The sequence below is a fragment of the Blennius ocellaris genome, assembly GCF_963422515.1.
Source record: "Blennius ocellaris genome assembly, contig: SUPER_5_unloc_1, whole genome shotgun sequence".
In the NCBI taxonomy this organism is placed as follows: domain Eukaryota; kingdom Metazoa; phylum Chordata; class Actinopteri; order Blenniiformes; family Blenniidae; genus Blennius; species Blennius ocellaris.
In genome coordinates this window covers 605,680-628,505 of record NW_027662315.1, presented here as the reverse complement: position 1 = coordinate 628,505, position 22,826 = coordinate 605,680, and positions in this window count along the sequence as shown.

Here is a 22,826-nt window from a genome sequence, read left to right as displayed (position 1 = left end):
GAGCTGATGAGGGAAACGATATGAACGACGGAAACGATCTGAACGACAGAAACGAGCTGAACGACTGAAACGATCTGAACGATGGAAACGAGCTGAATGACGGAAACGATCTGAACGACCGAAACGATCTGAACGACGGAAACGACCTCATGACGGAAACGATCTGAATGACTGAAACGATCTGAACGACAGAAACGAGCTGAACGACAAACGATCTGAACGACGGAAACGATGTGAACGACGGAAACGAGCTGAATTACGGAAACGATCTTAACGACTGAAACGTTCTGAATGACGGAAACGATCTGAACGACGGAAAAGAGCTGATGAGGGAAACGATCTGAAACGATCTGAACGACGGAAACGATCTGAACGACGGAAACGATCTGAACGACTGAAACGAGCTGAATTACGGAAACGATCTGAACGACTGAAACGATCTGAATGACGGTAAAGAGCTGAACGACTGAAATGATCTGAACGATTGAAACCATGTGAACGACTGAAAAGAGCTGATCGACAAACGATCTGAATGACGGAAACGATCTGAACGACTGAAATGAGCTGAATTACGGAAACGATCTGAATGACGGTAAAGAGCTGAACGACTGAAAAGAGCTGAACGACTGAAACGATCTGAACGACTGAAAAGAGCTGATGAGGGAAACGATCTGAACGACGGAAACGATCTGAATGACGGAAACGATCTGAACGACTGAAACGATCTGAACGACTGAAACGTTCTGAATGACGGAAACGATCTGAACGACGGAAAAGAGCTGATGAGGGAAACGATCTGAACGACTGAAACGAGCTGAACGACAAACGATCTGAATGACGGAAACGATCTGAACGACGGAAACGATCTGAACGAAAGAAACGATCTGAACGACGGAAACGATCTGAACGACTGAAACGATCTGAACGACGGAAACGAGCTGAACGACTGAAACGATCTGAACAACGGAAAAGAGCTGATGAGGGAAACGATATGAACGACGGAAACGAGATGAACGACTGAAACGATCTGAACGACGGAAACGATCTGAACGACGGAAAAGATCTGATGAGGGAAACGATCTGAACGACTGAAACGATCTGAACGACTGAAACGATCTGAACGACGGAAACGAGCTGAACGACTGAAACGATCTGAACGACTGAAACGATCTGAACGACGGAAACGATCTGAACGACTGAAACGATCTGAACGACTGAAACGATCTGAACGACGGAAACGATCTCACGACGGAAACGATCTGAACGACGGAAACGAGATGAACGACGGAAACGATCTGAACGACTGAAACGATCTGAACGACGGAAACGAACTGAACGACGGAAGAGATCTGAACGACTGAAACGATCTCAACAACGGAAACGAGATGAACGACTGAAACGATCTGAACGACGGAAACGATCTGAACGACTGAAACGATCTGAACGACGGAAACGAGATGAACGACTGAAACGATCTGAACGACGGAAACGAGATGAACGACGGAAACGATCTGAACGACGGAAACGATCTGAACGACGGAAAAGAGCTGATGAGGGAAACGATCTGAACGACGGAAACGATCTGAACGACTGAAACGATCTGAACGACTGAAACGATCTGAACGACTGAAACGATCTGAACGACGGAAAAGAGCTGATGAGGGAAACGATCTGAACGACGGAAACGATCTGAACGACTGAAACGATCTGAAAGACCGAAACGATCTGAACGACTGAAACGATCTGAACGCCGGAAACGATCTGAACAACAGAAGAGATCTGAACGACTGAAACGATCTGAAAGACCGAAACGATCTGAACGACGGAAACGAGCTGAACGACTGAAACGAGCTGAACGACTGAAACGATCTGAACGACTGAAACGAGCTGAACGACTGAAACGAGCTGAACGACTGAAACGATCTGAACGACGGAAACGAGGTGAACGACTGAAACGATCTGAACGACCGAAACGATCTGAAAGACCGAAACGATCTGAACGACGGAAACGAGGTGAACGACTGAAACGATCTGAAAGACCGAAACGATCTGAACGACGGAAACGAGGTGAACGACTGAAACGATCTGAACGACTGAAACGAGCTGAACGACTGAAACGATCTGAACGACGGACACGAGGTGAACGACTGAAACGATCTGAACGACTGAAACGAGCTGAACGACTGAAACGATCTGAACGACGGACACGAGGTGAACGACTGAAACGAGCTGAACGACTGAAACGATCTGAACGACGGAAACGAGGTGAACGACTGAAACGATCTGAACGACTGAAACGATCTGAACGACGGAAACGATCTCATGACGGAAACGATCTGAACGACGGAAACGAGATGAACGACGGAAACGATCTGAATGACTGAAACGATCTGAACGACGGAAACAAGATGAACGACTGAAACGATCTGAACGACGGAAACGAGATGAACGACGGAAACGATCTGAACGACGGAAACGATCTGAACGACGGAAAAGAGCTGAACGACGGAAACGAGCTGAACGACTGAAACGATCTGAACGACTGAAACGATCTGAACGACGGAAACGATCTGAACAACGGAAAAGAGCTGATGAGGGAAACGATATGAACGACGGAAACGATCTGAACGACAGAAACGAGCTGAACGACTGAAACGAGCTGAACGACTGAAACGATCTGAACGATGGAAACGAGCTGAATGACGGAAACGATCTGAACGACCGAAACGATCTGAACGACGGAAACGACCTCATGACGGAAACGATCTGAACGACTGAAACGATCTGAACGACAGAAACGAGCTGAACGACAAACGATCTGAACGACGGAAACGATGTGAACGACGGAAACGATCTGAACGACAGAAACGATCTGAACGACGGAAACGAGCTGAATTACGGAAACGATCTTAACGACTGAAACGTTCTGAATGACGGAAACGATCTGAACGACGGAAAAGAGCTGATGAGGGAAACGATCTGAAACGATCTGAACGACGGAAACGATCTGAACGACGGAAACGATCTGAACGACTGAAATGAGCTGAATTACGGAAACGATCTGAACGACTGAAACGATCTGAATGACGGTAAAGAGCTGAACGACTGAAACGATCTGAACGATTGAAACGATATGAACGACTGAAAAGAGCTGATCGACAAACGATCTGAATGACGGAAACGATCTGAACGACTGAAATGAGCTGAATTACGGAAACGATCTGAACGACTGAAACGATCTGAATGACGGTAAAGAGCTGAACGACTGAAAAGAGCTGAACGACTGAAACGATCTGAACGACTGAAAAGAGCTGATGAGGGAAACGATCTGAACGACGGAAACGATCTGAACGACGGAAACGATCTGAACGACTGAAACGATCTGAACGACTGAAACGTTCTGAATGACGGAAACGATCTGAACGACGGAAAAGAGCTGATGAGGGAAACGATCTGAACGACTGAAACGAGCTGAACGACAAACGATCTGAATGACGGAAACGATCTGAACGACGGAAACGATCTGAACGAAAGAAACGATCTGAACGACGGAAACGATCTGAACGACTGAAACGATCTGAACGACGGAAAAGAGCTGATGAGGGAAACGATCTGAACGACTGAAACGAGCTGAACGACAAACGATCTGAATGACGGAAACGATCTGAACGACGGAAACGATCTGAACGAAAGAAACGATCTGAACGACGGAAACGATCTGAACGACTGAAACGATCTGAACGACGGAAACGAGCTGAACGACTGAAACGATCTGAACGACTGAAACGATCTGAACGACGGAAACGAGATGAACGACTGAAACGATCTGAACGACGGAAACGAGATGAACGACTGAAACGATCTGAACGACGGAAACGAGATGAACGACGGAAACGATCTGAACGACGGAAACGATCTGAACGACGGAAAAGATCTGATGAGGGAAACGATCTGAACGACTGAAACGATCTGAACGACTGAAACGATCTGAACGACGGAAACGAGCTGAACGACTGAAACGATCTGAACGACTGAAACGATCTGAACGACGGAAACGATCTGAACGACTGAAACGATCTGAACGACTGAAACGATCTGAACGACGGAAACGATCTCACGACGGAAACGATCTGAACGACGGAAACGAGATGAACGACGGAAACGATCTGAACGACTGAAACGATCTGAACGACGGAAACGAACTGAACGACGGAAGAGATCTGAACGACTGAAACGATCTGAACGACGGAAACGAGATGAACGACTGAAACGATCTGAACGACGGAAACGATCTGAACGACTGAAACGATCTGAACGACGGAAACGAGATGAACGACTGAAACGATCTGAACGACGGAAACGAGATGAACGACGGAAACGATCTGAACGACGGAAACGATCTGAACGACGGAAAAGAGCTGATGAGGGAAACGATCTGAAACGATCTGAACGACGGAAACGATCTGAACGACGGAAACGATCTGAACGACTGAAACGAGCTGAATTACGGAAACGATCTGAACGACTGAAACGATCTGAATGACGGTAAAGAGCTGAACGACTGAAACGATCTGAATGATTGAAACGATATGAACGACTGAAAAGAGCTGATCGACAAACGATCTGAATGACGGAAACGATCTGAACGACTGAAATGAGCTGAATTACGGAAACGATCTGAACGACTGAAACGATCTGAATGACGGTAAAGAGCTGAACGACTGAAAAGAGCTGAACGACTGAAACGATCTGAACGACTGAAAAGAGCTGATGAGGGAAACGATCTGAACGACGGAAACGATCTGAACGACGGAAACGATCTGAACGACTGAAACGATCTGAACGACTGAAACGTTCTGAATGACGGAAACGATCTGAACGACGGAAAAGAGCTGATGAGGGAAACGATCTGAACGACTGAAACGAGCTGAACGACAAACGATCTGAATGACGGAAACGATCTGAACGACGGAAACGATCTGAACGAAAGAAACGATCTGAACGACGGAAACGATCTGAACGACTGAAACGATCTGAACGACGGAAACGAGCTGAACGACTGAAACGATCTGAACGACTGAAACGATCTGAACGACGGAAACGAGATGAACGACTGAAACGATCTGAACGACGGAAACGAGATGAACGACTGAAACGATCTGAACGACGGAAACGAGATGAACGACGGAAACGATCTGAACGACGGAAACGATCTGAACGACGGAAAAGATCTGATGAGGGAAACGATCTGAACGACTGAAACGATCTGAACGACGGAAACGAACTGAACGACGGAAGAGATCTGAACGACTGAAACGATCTGAACGACGGAAACGATCTGAACGACTGAAACGATCCGAAAGACCGAAACGATCTGAACGACTGAAACGATCTGAACGCCGGAAACGATCTGAACAACAGAAGAGATCTGAACGACTGAAACGATCTGAAAGACCGAAACGATCTGAACGACGGAAACGATCTGAACGACGGAAACGATCTCATGACGGAAACGATCTGAACGACGGAAACGAGATGAACGACGGAAACGAGATGAACGACTGAAACGATCTGAACGACGGAAACGAGATGAACGACGGAAACGATCTGAACGACGGAAACGATCTGAACGACGGAAAAGAGCTGAACGACGGAAACGAGCTGAACGACTGAAACGATCTGAACGACTGAAACGATCTGAACGACGGAAACGATCTGAACGACTGAAACGATCTGAACGACTGAAACGATCTGAACGCCGGAAACGATCTGAACCACAGAAACGATCTGATCGACGGAAACGAGCTGAACGACGGAAACGATCTGAACGACTGAAACGATCTGAACGACTGAAAAGAGCTGAAGAGGGAAACGATCTGAACGACTGAAACGATCTGAACGACGGAAACGATCTGAATGACGGAAACGATCTGAACGACGGAAACGATCTGAACGAAAGAAACGATCTGAACGACGGAAACGATCTGAACGACTGAAACGATCTGAACGACGGAAACGAGCTGAACGACTGAAACGATCTGAACGACTGAAACGATCTGAACGACGGAAACGAGATGAACGACTGAAACGATCTGAACGACGGAAACGAGATGAACGACTGAAACGATCTGAACAACGGAAACGAGATGAACGACTGAAACGATCTGAACGACGGAAACGATCTGAATGACGGAAACGATCTGAACGACGGAAACGAGATGAACGACTGAAACGATCTGAACGACAAACGATCTGAACGACTGAAACGATCTGAACGACTGAAACGATCTGAACGACTGAAACGATCTGAACGACGGAAAAGAGCTGATGAGGGAAACGATCTGAACGACGGAAACGATCTGAACGACTGAAACGATCTGAAAGACCGAAACGATCTGAACGACGGAAACGAGCTGAACGACTGAAACGAGCTGAACGACTGAAACGATCTGAACGACTGAAACGAGCTGAACGACCGAAACGAGCTGAACGACCGAAACGATCTGAACGACGGAAACGAGGTGAACGACTGAAACGATCTGAACGACCGAAACGATCTGAAAGACCGAAACGATCTGAACGACGGAAACGAGGTGAACGACTGAAACGATCTGAAAGACCGAAACGATCTGAACGACGGAAACGAGGTGAACGACTGAAACGATCTGAACGACTGAAACGAGCTGAACGACTGAAACGATCTGAACGACGAACACGAGGTGAACGACTGAAACGAGCTGAACGACTGAAACGATCTCATGACGGAAACGATCTGAACGACGGAAACGAGATGAACGACGGAAACGATCTGAATGACTGAAACGATCTGAACGACGGAAACGAGATGAACGACTGAAACGATCTGAACGACGGAAACGAGATGAACGACGGAAACGATCTGAACGACGGAAACGATCTGAACGACGGAAAAGAGCTGAACGACGGAAACGAGCTGAACGACTGAAACGATCTGAACGACTGAAACGATCTGAACGACGGAAACGATCTGAACGACTGAAACGATCTGAACGACTGAAACGATCTGAACGCCGGAAACGATCTGAACCACAGAAACGATCTGATCGACGGAAACGAGCTGAACGACGGAAACGATCTGAACGACTGAAACGATCTGAACGACTGAAAAGAGCTGAAGAAGGAAACGATCTGAACGACTGAAACGATCTGAACGACTGAAACGATCTGAACAACAGAAGAGATCTGAACGACTGAAACGATCTGAAAGACCGAAACGATCTGAACGACGGAAACGAGGTGAACGACTGAAACGATCTGAACGACTGAAACGAGCTGAACGACTGAAACGAGGTGAACGACTGAAACGATCTGAACGACCGAAACGATCTGAAAGACCGAAACGATCTGAACGACGGAAACGAGGTGAACGACTGAAACGATCTGAACGACTGAAACGAGCTGAACGACTGAAACGATCTGAACGACTGAAACGATCTGAACGACGGAAACGAGCTGAATTACGGAAACGATCTGAACGATCTGAATGACGGAAACGATCTGAACGACGGAAACGATCTGAACGAAAGAAACGATCTGAACGACCAAAACGATCTGAACGACGGAAACGATCTGAACGACGGAAACGATCTGAACGACGGAAACGATCTGAACGAAAGAAACGATCTGAACGACCAAAACGATCTGAACGACGGAAACGATCTGAACGACGGAAACGATCTGAACGACTGAAACGAGCTGAATTACGGAAACGATCTGAACGACTGAAACGATCTGAATGACGGTAAAGATCTGAACGACTGAAAAGAGCTGATCGACAAACGATCTGAATGACGGAAACGATCTGAACGACTGAAACGAGCTGAACGACTGAAACGATCTGAACGACTGAAAAGAGCTGATGAGGGAAACGATCTGAACGACAGAAACGATCTGAACGACGGAAACGATCAGAACGACAGAAACGAGCTGAACGACAAACGATCTGAACAACGGAAACGAGCTGAATTACGGAAACGATCTGAACGACTGAAACGTTCTGAATGACGGAAACGATCTGAACGACAGAAACGAGCTGAACGACTGAAACGAGCTGAACGACTGAAAAGAGCTGAACGACTGAAACGATCTGAACGACGGAAAAGAGCTGATGAGGGAAACGATATGAACGACAGAAACGATCTGAACGACGGAAACGAGCTGAATTACGGAAACGATCTTAACGACTGAAACGTTCTGAATGACGGAAACGATCTGAACGACGGAAACGATCTGAACGACTGAAACGAGCTGAATTACGGAAACGATCTGAACGACTGAAACGATCTGAATGACAGTAAAGAGCTGAACGACTGAAACGATCTGAACGATTGAAACGATATGAACGACTGAAACGATCTGAACGACTGAAACGATCTGAACGACGGAAACGAACTGAACGACGGAAGAGATCTGAACGACTGAAACGATCTGAACGACGGAAACGAGATGAACGACTGAAACGATCTGAACGACAAACGATCTGAACGACTGAAACGAGCTGAACGACAAACGATCTGAATGACGGACACGATCTGAACGACTGAAACGATCTGAACGACGGAAACGATCTGAACGACTGAAACGATCTGAACGACGGAAACGAGATGAACGACGGAAACGATCTGAACGACGGAAACGAGATGAACGACGGAAACGATCTGAACGACTGAAACGATCTGAACGACGGAAACGATCTGAACGACGGAAACGAGCTGAACGACTGAAACGATCTGAACGACTGAAACGATCTGAACGACTGAAACGATCTGAACGCCGGAAACGATCTGAAACACAGAAACGATCTGATCGACGGAAACGAGCTGAACGACGGAAACGATCTGAACGACTGAAACAATCTGAACGACTGAAACGATCTGAACGACGGAAACGAGATGAACGACGGAAACGATCTGAACGACGGAAACGATCTGAACGACGGAAAAGAGCTGATGAGGGAAACGATCTGAACGACTGAAACGATCTGAACGACTGAAACGATCTGAACGACGGAAACGAGCTGAACGACTGAAACGATCTGAACGACTGAAACGATCTGAACGACGGAAACGAGATGAACGACTGAAACGATCTGAACGACGGAAACGAGATGAACGACGGAAACGATCTGAACGACGGAAACGATCTGAACGACGGAAAAGATCTGATGAGGGAAACGATCTGAACGACTGAAACGATCTGAACGACTGAAACGATCTGAACGACGGAAACGAGCTGAACGACTGAAACGATCTGAACGACTGAAACGATCTGAACGACGGAAACGATCTGAACGACTGAAACGATCTGAACGACTGAAACGATCTGAACGACGGAAACGATCTCACGACGGAAACGATCTGAACGACGGAAACGAGATGAACGACGGAAACGATCTGAACGACTGAAACGATCTGAACGACGGAAACGAACTGAACGACGGAAGAGATCTGAACGACTGAAACGATCTGAACGACGGAAACGATCTGAACGACTGAAAAGAGCTGAAGAGGGAAACGATCTGAACGACTGAAACGATCTGAACGACTGAAACGATCTGAACAACAGAAGAGATCTGAACGACTGAAACGATCTGAAAGACCGAAACGATCTGAACGACGGAAACGAGGTGAACGACTGAAACGATCTGAACGACTGAAACGAGCTGAACGACTGAAACGATCTGAACGACTGAAACGATCTGAACGACGGAAACGAGCTGAATTACGGAAACGATCTGAACGATCTGAATGACGGAAACGATCTGAACAACGGAAACGATCTGAACGAAAGAAACGATCTGAACGACCAAAACGATCTGAACGACGGAAACGATCTGAACGACGGAAACGATCTGAACGACGGAAACGATCTGAACGAAAGAAACGATCTGAACGACCAAAACGATCTGAACGACGGAAACGATCTGAACGACTGAAACGAGCTGAATTACGGAAACGATCTGAACGACTGAAACGATCTGAATGACGGTAAAGATCTGAACGACTGAAAAGAGCTGATCGACAAACGATCTGAATGACGGAAACGATCTGAACGACTGAAACGAGCTGAACGACTGAAACGATCTGAACGACTGAAAAGAGCTGATGAGGGAAACGATCTGAACGACAGAAACGATCTGAACGACGGAAACGATCAGAACGACAGAAACGTTCTGAATGACGGAAACGATCTGAACGACAGAAACGAGCTGAACGACTGAAACGAGCTGAACGACTGAAAAGAGCTGAACGACTGAAACGATCTGAACGACGGAAAAGAGCTGATGAGGGAAACGATATGAACGACAGAAACGATCTGAACGACGGAAACGAGCTGAATTACGGAAACGATCTTAACGACTGAAACGTTCTGAATGACGGAAACGATCTGAACGACGGAAACGATCTGAACGACTGAAACGAGCTGAATTACCGAAACGATCTGAACGACTGAAACGATCTGAATGACGGTAAAGAGCTGAACGACTGAAACGATCTGAACGATTGAAACGATATGAACGACTGAAAAGAGCTGATCGACAAACGATCTGAATGACGGAAACGATCTGAACGACTGAAACGATCTGAACGACGGAAACGATCTCATGACGGAAACGATCTGAACGACGGAAACGAGATGAACGACGGAAACGATCTGAACGACTGAAACGATCTGAACGACGGAAACGAACTGAACGACGGAAGAGATCTGAACGACTGAAACGATCTGAACGACGGAAACGAGATGAACGACGGAAACGATCTGAACGACGGAAACGATCTGAACGACGGAAAAGAGCTGATGAGGGAAACGATCTGAACGACTGAAACGATCTGAACGACTGAAACGATCTGAACGACTGAAACGATCTGAACGCCGGAAACGATCTGAACCACAGAAACGATCTGATCGACGGAAACGAGCTGAACGACGGAAACGATCTGAACGACTGAAACAATCTGAACGACTGAAACGATCTGAACGACGGAAACGAGATGAACGACGGAAACGATCTGAACGACGGAAACGATCTGAACGACGGAAAAGAGCTGATGAGGGAAACGATCTGAACGACTGAAACGATCTGAACGACTGAAACGATCTGAACGACGGAAACGAGCTGAACGACTGAAACGATCTGAACGACTGAAACGATCTGAACGACGGAAACGAGATGAACGACTGAAACGATCTGAACGACGGAAACGAGATGAACGACGGAAACGATCTGAACGACGGAAACGATCTGAACGACGGAAAAGATCTGATGAGGGAAACGATCTGAACGACTGAAACGATCTGAACGACTGAAACGATCTGAACGACGGAAACGAGCTGAACGACTGAAACGATCTGAACGACTGAAACGATCTGAACGACGGAAACGATCTGAACGACTGAAACGATCTGAACGACTGAAACGATCTGAACGACGGAAACGATCTCACGACGGAAACGATCTGAACGACGGAAACGAGATGAACGACGGAAACGATCTGAACGACTGAAACGATCTGAACGACGGAAACGATCTGAACGACTGAAACGATCCGAAAGACCGAAACGATCTGAACGACTGAAACGATCTGAACGCCGGAAACGATCTGAACAACAGAAGAGATCTGAACGACTGAAAGGATCTGAAAGACCGAAACGATCTGAACGACGGAAACGATCTGAACGACGGAAACGATCTCAAGGCGGAAACGATCTGAACGACGGAAACGAGATGAACGACGGAAACGATCTGAATGACTGAAACGATCTGAACGACGGAAACGAGATGAACGACTGAAACGATCTGAACGACGGAAACGAGATGAACGACGGAAACGATCTGAACGACGGAAACGATCTGAACGACGGAAAAGAGCTGAACGACGGAAACGAGCTGAACGACTGAAACGATCTGAACGACTGAAACGATCTGAACGACGGAAACGATCTGAACGACTGAAACGATCTGAAAGACCGAAACGATCTGAACGACGGAAACGAGGTGAACGACTGAAACGATCTGAACGACTGAAACGAGCTGAACGACTGAAACGAGGTGAACGACTGAAACGATCTGAACGACCGAAACGATCTGAAAGACCGAAACGATCTGAACGACGGAAACGAGGTGAACGACTGAAACGATCTGAAAGACCGAAACGATCTGAACGACGGAAACGAGGTGAACGACTGAAACGATCTGAACGACTGAAACGAGCTGAACGACTGAAACGATCTGAACGACGGACACGAGGTGAACGACTGAAACGAGCTGAACGACTGAAACGATCTGAACGACGGAAACGAGGTGAACGACTGAAACGATCTGAACGACTGAAACGATCTGAACGACGGAAACGATCTGAATGACTGAAACGATCTGAACGACGGAAACGAGCTGAACGACTGAAACGATCTGAACGACTGAAACGATCTGAACGACGGAAACGATCTGAACGACTGAAACGATCTGAACGACGGAAACGAGATGAACGACTGAAACGATCTGAACGACGGAAACGAGATGAACGACTGAAACGATCTGAACGACTGATGCGATCTGAACGACGGAAACGATCTCATGACGGAAACGATCTGAACGACGGAAACGAGATGAACGACGGAAACGATCTGAACGACTGAAACGATCTGAACGACGGACACGATCTGAACGACTGAAACGATCTGAACGACGGAAACGATCTGAACGACTGAAACGATCTGAACGACGGACACGATCTGAACGACTGAAACGATCTGAACGACGGAAACGATCTGAACGACTGAAACGATCTGAACGACGGAAACGAGATGAACGACTGAAACGATCTGAACGACGGAAAAGAGCTGATGAGGGAAACGATCTGAACGACTGAAACGAGCTGAACGACTGAAACGATCTGAATGACGGAAACGAGGTGAACGACTGAAACGAGCTGAACGACTGAAACGATCTGAATGACGGAAACGAGGTGAACGACTGAAACGATCTGAACGACTGAAACGATCTGATGAGGGAAACGATATGAACGACGGAAAAGAGCTGATGAGGGAAACGATATGAACGATGGAAACGAGCTGAACAACGGAAACGAGCTGATGAGGGAAACGAGCTGAACAACGGAAACGAGCTGATGAGGGAAACGATCTGAACGACTAAAACGATCTGAACGCCGGAAACGATCTGAACGACTGAAACGATCTGAACGCCGGAAACGATCTGAACGACTGAAACGATCTGAACGCCGGAAACGATCTGAACGACTGAAAAGAGCTGAACTACTGAAACGATCTGAACGACGGAAACGAGCTGAACGATTAAAACGATCTGAACGCCGGAAACGATCTGAACGATTGAAACGAGCTGAACGACGGAAACGATCTGAACAACGGAAAAGAGCTGATGAGGGAAACGATATGAACGACGGAAACGATCTGAACGACAGAAACGAGCTGAACGACTGAAACGAGCTGAACGACTGAAACGATCTGAACGACGGAAACGAGCTGAATGACGGAAACGATCTGAACGACCGAAACGATCTGAACGCCGGAAACGACCTCATGACAGAAACGATCTGAACGATTGAAACGATCTGAACGACAGAAACGAGCTGAACGACAAACGATCTGAACGACGGAAACGAGCTGAATTACGGAAACGATCTGAACGACTGAAACGATCTGAATGACGGAAACGAGCTGAATTACGGAAACGATCTTAACGACTGAAACGTTCTGAATGACGGAAACGATCTGAACGACGGAAAAGAGCTGATGAGGGAAACGATCTGAAACGATCTGAACGACGGAAACGATCTGAACGACTGAAACGAGCTGAATTACGGAAACGATCTGAACGACTGAAACGATCTGAATGACGGTAAAGAGCTGAACGACTGAAACGATCTGAAAGACCGAAACGATCTGAACGACGGAAACGAGGTGAACGACTGAAACGATCTGAACGACTGAAACGAGCTGAAAGACTTAAACGATCTGAACGACGGACACGAGGTGAACGACTGAAACGAGCTGAACGACTGAAACGATCTGAACGACGGAAACGAGGTGAACGACTGAAACGATCTGAACGACTGAAACGATCTGAACGACGGAAACGATCTGAATGACTGAAACGATCTGAACGACGGAAACGAGCTGAACGACTGAAACGATCTGAATGACGGAAACGAGATGAACGACGGAAACGATCTGAACGACGGAAACGATCTGATGAGGGAAACGATATGAACGACGGAAACGAGCTGAACGACTGAAACGATCTGAATGACGGAAACGAGGTGAACGACTGAAACGAGCTGAACGACTGAAACGATCTGAATGACGGAAACGAGGTGAACGACTGAAACGATCTGAACGACTGAAACGATCTGATGAGGGAAACGATATGAACGACGGAAAAGAGCTGATGAGGGAAACGATATGAACGATGGAAACGAGCTGAACAACGGAAACGAGCTGATGAGGGAAACGAGCTGAACAACGGAAACGAGCTGATGAGGGAAACGATCTGAACGACTAAAACGATCTGAACGCCGGAAACGATCTGAACGACTGAAACGATCTGAACGCCGGAAACGATCTGAACGACTGAAACGATCTGAACGCCGGAAACGATCTGAACGACTGAAAAGAGCTGAACTACTGAAACGATCTGAACGACGGAAAAGAGCTGATGAGGGAAACGATATGAACGACGGAAACGATCTGAACGACTGAAAAGAGCTGAACTACTGAAACGATCTGAACGACGGAAAAGAGCTGATGAGGGAAACGATATGAACGACGGAAACGATCTGAACGACAGAAACGATCTGAACGACTGAAACGAGCTGAACGACTGAAAAGAGCTGAACGACTGAAACGATCTGAACGACGGAAACGAGCTGAACCACAGAAACGATCTGATCGACGGAAACGAGCTGAACGACTGAAACGATCTGAACGACGGAAACGATCTGAACGATTGAAACGAGCTGAACGACGGAAACGATCTGAACAACGGAAAAGAGCTGATGAGGGAAACGATATGAACGACGGAAACGATCTGAACGACAGAAACGAGCTGAACGACTGAAACGAGCTGAACGACTGAAACGATCTGAACGACGGAAACGAGCTGAATGACGGAAACGATCTGAACGACCGAAACGATCTGAACGACGGAAACGACCTCATGACGGAAACGATCTGAACGACTGAAACGAGCTGAATTACGGAAAAGAGCTGAACGACAAATGATCTGAACGACAGAAACGAGCTGAATTACGGAAACGATCTGAACGACTGAAACGATCTGAATGACGGAAACGAGCTGAACGATGGGAACGATATGAACGACTGAAAAAAGCTGAACGACTGAAACGATCTGAACGACTGAAAAGAGCTGATGAGGGAAACGATCTGAACGACGGAAACGATCTAAACGACAGAAACGATCTGAACGACGGAAACGAGCTGAATTACGGAAACGATCTGAACGACTGAAACGTTCTGAATGACGGAAACGATCTGAACGACGGAAACGATCTGAACGCCGGAAACGATCTGAACCACAGAAACGATCTGATCGACGGAAACGAGCTGAACGACGGAAACGATCTGAACGACTGAAAAGAGCTGAACGACTGAAACGATCTGAACGACGGAAAAGAGCTGATGAGGGAAACGATATGTACGACGGAAACGATCTGAACGACAGAAACGAGCTGAACGACTGAAACGAGCTGAACGACTGAAAAGAGCTGAACGACTGAAACGATCTGAACGACGGAAACGAGCTGAACCACAGAAACGATCTGAACGACGGAAACGATCTGAACGACGGAAACGAGCTGAATTACGGAAACGATCTTAACGACTGAAACGATCTGAATGACGGTAAAGAGCTGAACGACTGAAACGATCTGAACGATTGAAACGATATGAACGACTGAAGAGAGCTGATCGACAAACGATCTGAATGACGGAAACGATCTGAACGACTGAAACGAGCTGAACGATGGGAACGATATGAACGACTGAAAAGAGCTGAACGACTGAAACGATCTGAACGACTGAAAAGAGCTGATGAGGGAAACGATCTGAACGACAGAAACGATCTGAACGACAGAAACGATCTGAACGACGGAAACGATCTGAACGACGGAAACGAGCTGAACAACGGAAACGAGCTGATGAGGGAAACGAGCTGAACAACGGAAACGAGCTGATGAGGGAAACGATCTGAACGACTGAAACGATCTGAACGACTGAAACGATCTGAACGACGGAAACGATCTGAACGACGGAAATGAGCTGATGAGGGAAACGAGCTGAACGACTGAAACGATCTGAACAACGGAAAAGAGCTGATGAGGGAAACGATCTGAACGACGGAAACGAGCTGAACAACGGAACCGAGCTGATGAGGGAAACGAGCTGAACAACGGAAACGAGCTGATGAGGGAAACGATCTGAACGACTGAAACGATCTGAACGACTGAAACGATCTGAACAACGGAAACGATCTGAACAACGGAAACGATCTGAACGACGGAAAAGAGCTGATGAGGGAAACGAGCTGAACGACTGAAACGATCTGAACGACTGAAATGAGCTGAACGACGGAAACGATCTGAACAACGGAAAAGAGCTGATGAGGGAAACGATCTGAACGACGGAAACGAGCTGAACAACGGAAACGAGCTGATGAGGGAAACGATCTGAACGACTGAAACGATCTGAACGACTGAAACGATCTGAACGACGGAAACGATCTGAACGACGGAAATGAGCTGATGAGGGAAACGAGCTGAACGACTGAAACGATCTGAACAACGGAAAAGAGCTGATGAGGGAAACGATATGAACGACGGAAAAGAGCTGATGAGGGAAACGATATGAACGATGGAAACGAGCTGAACAACGGAAACGAGCTGATGAGGGAAACGAGCTGAACAACGGAAACGAGCTGATGAGGGAAACGATCTGAACGACTGAAAAGAGCTGAACGACTGAAACGATCTGAATTACGGAAACGATCTGAACGATTGAAACGATATGAACGACTGAAAAGAGCTGATCGACAAACGATCTGAATGACGGAAACGATCTGAACGACTGAAACGAGATGAACGATGGGAACGATATGAACGACTGAAAAGAGCTGAACGACTGAAACGATCTGAACGACTGAAAAGAGCTGATGAGGGAAACGATCTGAACGACAGAAACGATCTGAACGACAGAAACGATCTGAACGACGGAAACGATCTGAACGACGGAAACGAGCTGAACAACGGAAACGAGCTGATGAGGGAAACGAGCTGAACAACGGAAACGAGCTGATGAGGGAAACGATCTGAACGACTGAAACGATCTGAACGACTGAAACGATCTGAACGACGGAAACGATCTGAACGACGGAAATGAGCTGATGAGGGAAACGAGCTGAACGACTGAAACGATCTGAACAACGGAAAAGAGCTGATGAGGGAAACGATCTGAACGACGGAAACGAGCTGAACAACGGAACCGAGCTGATGAGGGAAACGAGCTGAACAACGGAAACGAGCTGATGAGGGAAACGATCTGAACGACTGAAACGATCTGAACGACTGAAACGATCTGAACAACGGAAACGATCTGAACAACGGAAACGATCTGAACGACGGAAAAGAGCTGATGAGGGAAACGAGCTGAACGACTGAAACGATCTGAACGACTGAAATGAGCTGAACGACGGAAACGATCTGAACAACGGAAAAGAGCTGATGAGGGAAACGATCTGAACGACGGAAACGAGCTGAACAACGGAAACGAGCTGATGAGGGAAACGATCTGAACGACTGAAACGATCTGAACGACTGAAACGATCTGAACGACGGAAACGATCTGAACGACGGAAATGAGCTGATGAGGGAAACGAGCTGAACGACTGAAACGATCTGAACAACGGAAAAGAGCTGATGAGGGAAACGATATGAACGACGGAAAAGAGCTGATGAGGGAAACGATATGAACGATGGAAACGAGCTGAACAACGGAAACGAGCTGATGAGGGAAACGATCTGAACGACGGAAAAGAGCTGATGAGGGAAACGATATGAACGACGGAAACGATCTGAACGACAGAAACGAGCTGAACGACTGAAACGATCTGAACGACGGAAACGAGCTGAATGACGGAAACGATCTGAACGACTGAAACGATCTGAACGACAGAAACGAGCTGAACGACAAACGATCTGAACGACTGAAACGAGCTGAATTACGGAAAAGAGCTGAACGACAAACGATCTGAACGACGGAAACGATCTGAACGACGGAAACGATCTGAACGACAGAAACGATCTGAACGACGGAAACGAGCTGAATTACGGAAACGATCTTAACGACTGAAACGATCTGAACGACGGAAACGATCTGAACGATTGAAACGAGCTGAACGACGGAAACGATCTGAACAACGGAAAAGAGCTGATGAGGGAAACGATATGAACGACGGAAACGATCTGAACGACAGAAACGAGCTGAACGACTGAAACGAGCTGAACGACTGAAACGATCTGAACGACGGAAACGAGCTGAATGACGGAAACGATCTGAACGACTGAAACGATCTGAACGACAGAAACGAGCTGAACGACAAACGATCTGAACGACTGAAACGAGCTGAATTACGGAAAAGAGCTGAACGACAAACGATCTGAACGACGGAAACGATCTGAACGACGGAAACGATCTGAACGACAGAAACGATCTGAACGACGGAAACGAGCTGAATTACGGAAACGATCTTAACGACTGAAACGTTCTGAACGACGGAAAAGAGCTGATGAGGGAAACGATCTGAAACGATCTGAACGACGGAAACGATCTGAACGACTGAAACGAGTTGAATTACGGAAACGATCTGAACGACTGAAACGATCTGAATGACGGTAAAGAGCTGAACGACTGAAACGATCTGAACGATTGAAACGATATGAACGACTGAAAAGAGCTGATCGACAAAAGATCTGAATGACGGAAACGATCTGAACGACTGAAACGAGCTGAACGATGGGAACGATATGAACGACTGAAAAGAGCTGAACGACTGAAACGATCTGAACGACAGAAACGAGCTGAACGACAAACGATCTGAACGACGGAAACGATCTGAACGACGGAAACGATCTAAACGACAGAAACGATCTGAACGACGGAAACGAGCTGAATTACGGAAACGATCTGAACGACTGAAACGTTCTGAATGACGGAAACGATCTGAACGACGGAAAAGAGCTGATGAGGTAAACGATCTGAACGACTGAAACGATCTGAACGACTGAAACGATCTGAACGACGGAAGCGATCTGAACGACGGAAAAGAGCTGATGAGGGAAACGATCTGAACGACTGAAACGATCTGAACGACTAAAACGAGCTGAACGACTGAAGCGATCTGAACGACGGAAACGAGGTGAACGACTGAAACGATCTCAACGACTGAAACGATCTGAACGACGGAAACGAGCTGAACGACAAACGATCTGAATGACGGAAACGATCTGAACGACTGAAACGATCTGAACGACCGAAGCGATCTCATGACGGAAACGATCTGATCGACGGAAAAGAGATGAACGACCGAAACGAGATGAACGACGGAAACGATCTGAACGACGGAAACGAGATGAACGACCTAAACGATCCGAACGACGGAAACGAGCTGAATGATGGAAACGATCTGAACGACCGAAACGATCTGAACGACGGAAACGACCTCATGACGGAAACGATCTGAACGACTGAAACGATCTGAACGACAGAAACGAGCTGAACGACAAACGATCTGAACGACGGAAACGATCTGAACGACGGAAACGATCTGAACGACAGAAACGATCTGAACGACGGAAACGAGCTGAATTACGGAAACGATCTTAACGACTGAAACGTTCTGAATGACGGAAACGATTTGAACGACGGAAAAGAGCTGATGAGGGAAACGATCTGAAACGATCTGAACGACGGAAACGATCTGAACGACTGAAACGAGCTGAATTACGGAAACGATCTGAACGACTGAAACGATCTGAATGACGGTAAAGAGCTGAACGACTGAAACGATCTGAACGATTGAAACGATATGAACGACTGAAAAGAGCTGATCGACAAACGATCTGAATGACGGAAACGATCTGAACGACTGAAACGAGCTGAACGATGGGAACGATATGAACGACTGAAAAGAGCTGAACGACTGAAACGATCTGAACGACTGAAAAGAGCTGATGAGGGAAACGATCTGAACGACAGAAACGATCTGAACGACGGAAACGATCTGAACGACAGAAACGAGCTGAACGACGGAAACGATCTGAACGACTGAAATGAGCTGAACGACGGAAACGATCTGAACAACGGAAAAGAGCTGATGAGGGAAACGATCTGAACGACGGAAACAAGCTGAACAACGGAAACGAGCTGATGAGGGAAACGAGCTGAACAACGGAAACGAGCTGATGAGGGAAACGATCTGAACGACTGAAACGATCTGAACGACTGAAACGATCTGAAAGACGGAAACGATCTGAACGACGGAAATGAGCTGATGAGGGAAACGAGCTGAACGACTGAAACGATCTGAACAACGGAAAAGAGCTGATGAGGGAAACGATCTGAATGACGGAAACGAGCTGAACAACGGAAACGAGCTGATGAGGGAAACGAGCTGAACAACGGAAACGAGCTGATGAGGGAAACGATCTGAACGACTGAAACGATCTGAACGACTGAAACGATCTGAACGACTGAAACGATCTGAACAACGGAAACGATCTGAACGACGGAAAAGAGCTGATGAGGGAAACGAGCTGAACGACTGAAACGATCTGAACGACTGAAACGATCTGATGAGGGAAACGAGCTGAACAACGGAAACGAGCTGATGAGGGAAACGATCTGAACGACTGAAACGATCTGAACGCCGGAAACGATCTGAACCACAGAAACGATCTGATCGACGGAAACGAGCTGAACGACTGAAACGATCTGAACGACGGAAACGATCTGAACGATTGAAACGATCTGAACGACTGAAACGATCTGAACGACAGAAACGAGCTGAACGACAAACGATCTGAACGACTGAAACGTTCTGAATGACGGAAACGATCTGAACGACGGAAAAGAGCTGATGAGGTAAACGATCTGAACGACTGAAACGATCTGAACGACGGAAGCGATCTGAACGACGGAAAAGAGCTGATGAGGGAAACGATCTGAACGACTGAAACGATCTGAACGACTAAAACGAGCTGAACGACTGAAGCGATCTGAACGACGGAAACGAGGTGAACGACTGAAACGATCTCAACGACTGAAACGATCTGAACGACGGAAACGAGCTGAACGACAAACGATCTGAATGACGGAAACGATCTGAACGACTGAAACGATCTGAACGACCGAAGCGATCTCATGACGGAAACGATCTGATCGACGGAAAAGAGATGAACGACCGAAACGAGATGAACGACGGAAACGATCTGAACGACGGAAACGAGATGAACGACCTAAACGATCTGAACGACGGAAACGAGCTGAATTACGGAAAAGAGCTGAACGACAAACGATCTGAACGACGGAAACGATCTGAACGACAGAAACGATCTGAACGACGGAAACGAGCTGAATTACGGAAACGATCTTAACGACTGAAACGTTCTGAATGACGGAAACGATTTGAACGACTGAAAAGAGCTGATGAGGGAAACGATCTGAAACGATCTGAACGACGGAAACGATCTGAACGACGGAAACGATCTGAACGACTGAAACGAGCTGAATTACGGAAACGATCTGAACGACTGAAACGATCTGAATGACGGTAAAGAGCTGAACGACTGAAACGATCTGAACGATTGAAACGATATGAACGACTGAAACGAGATGAACGATGGGAACGATATGAACGACTGAAAAGAGCTGAACGACTGAAACGATCTGAACGACTGAAAAGAGCTGATGAGGGAAACGATCTGAACGACAGAAACGATCTGAACGACGGAAACGATCTGAACGACAGAAACGAGCTGAACGACGGAAACGATCTGAACGACTGAAATGAGCTGAACGACGGAAACGATCTGAACAACGGAAAAGAGCTGATGAGGGAAACGATCTGAACGACGGAAACAAGCTGAACAACGGAAACGAGCTGATGAGGGAAACGAGCTGAACAACGGAAACGAGCTGATGAGGGAAACGATCTGAACGACTGAAACGATCTGAACGACTGAAACGATCTGAAAGACGGAAACGATCTGAACGACGGAAATGAGCTGATGAGGGAAACGAGCTGAACGACTGAAACGATCTGAACAACGGAAAAGAGCTGATGAGGGAAACGATCTGAATGACGGAAACGAGCTGAACAACGGAAACGAGCTGATGAGGGAAACGAGCTGAACGACGGAAACGAGCTGATGAGGGAAACGATCTGAACGACTGAAACGATCTGAACGACTGAAACGATCTGAACGACTGAAACGATCTGAACAACGGAAACGATCTGAACGACGGAAAAGAGCTGATGAGGGAAACGAGCTGAACGACTGAAACGATCTGAACGACTGAAACGATCTGATGAGGGAAACGAGCTGAACAACGGAAACGAGCTGATGAGGGAAACGATCTGAACGACTGAAACAATCTGAACGCCGGAAACGATCTGAACCACAGAAACGATCTGATCGACGGAAACGAGCTGAACGACTGAAACGATCTGAACGACG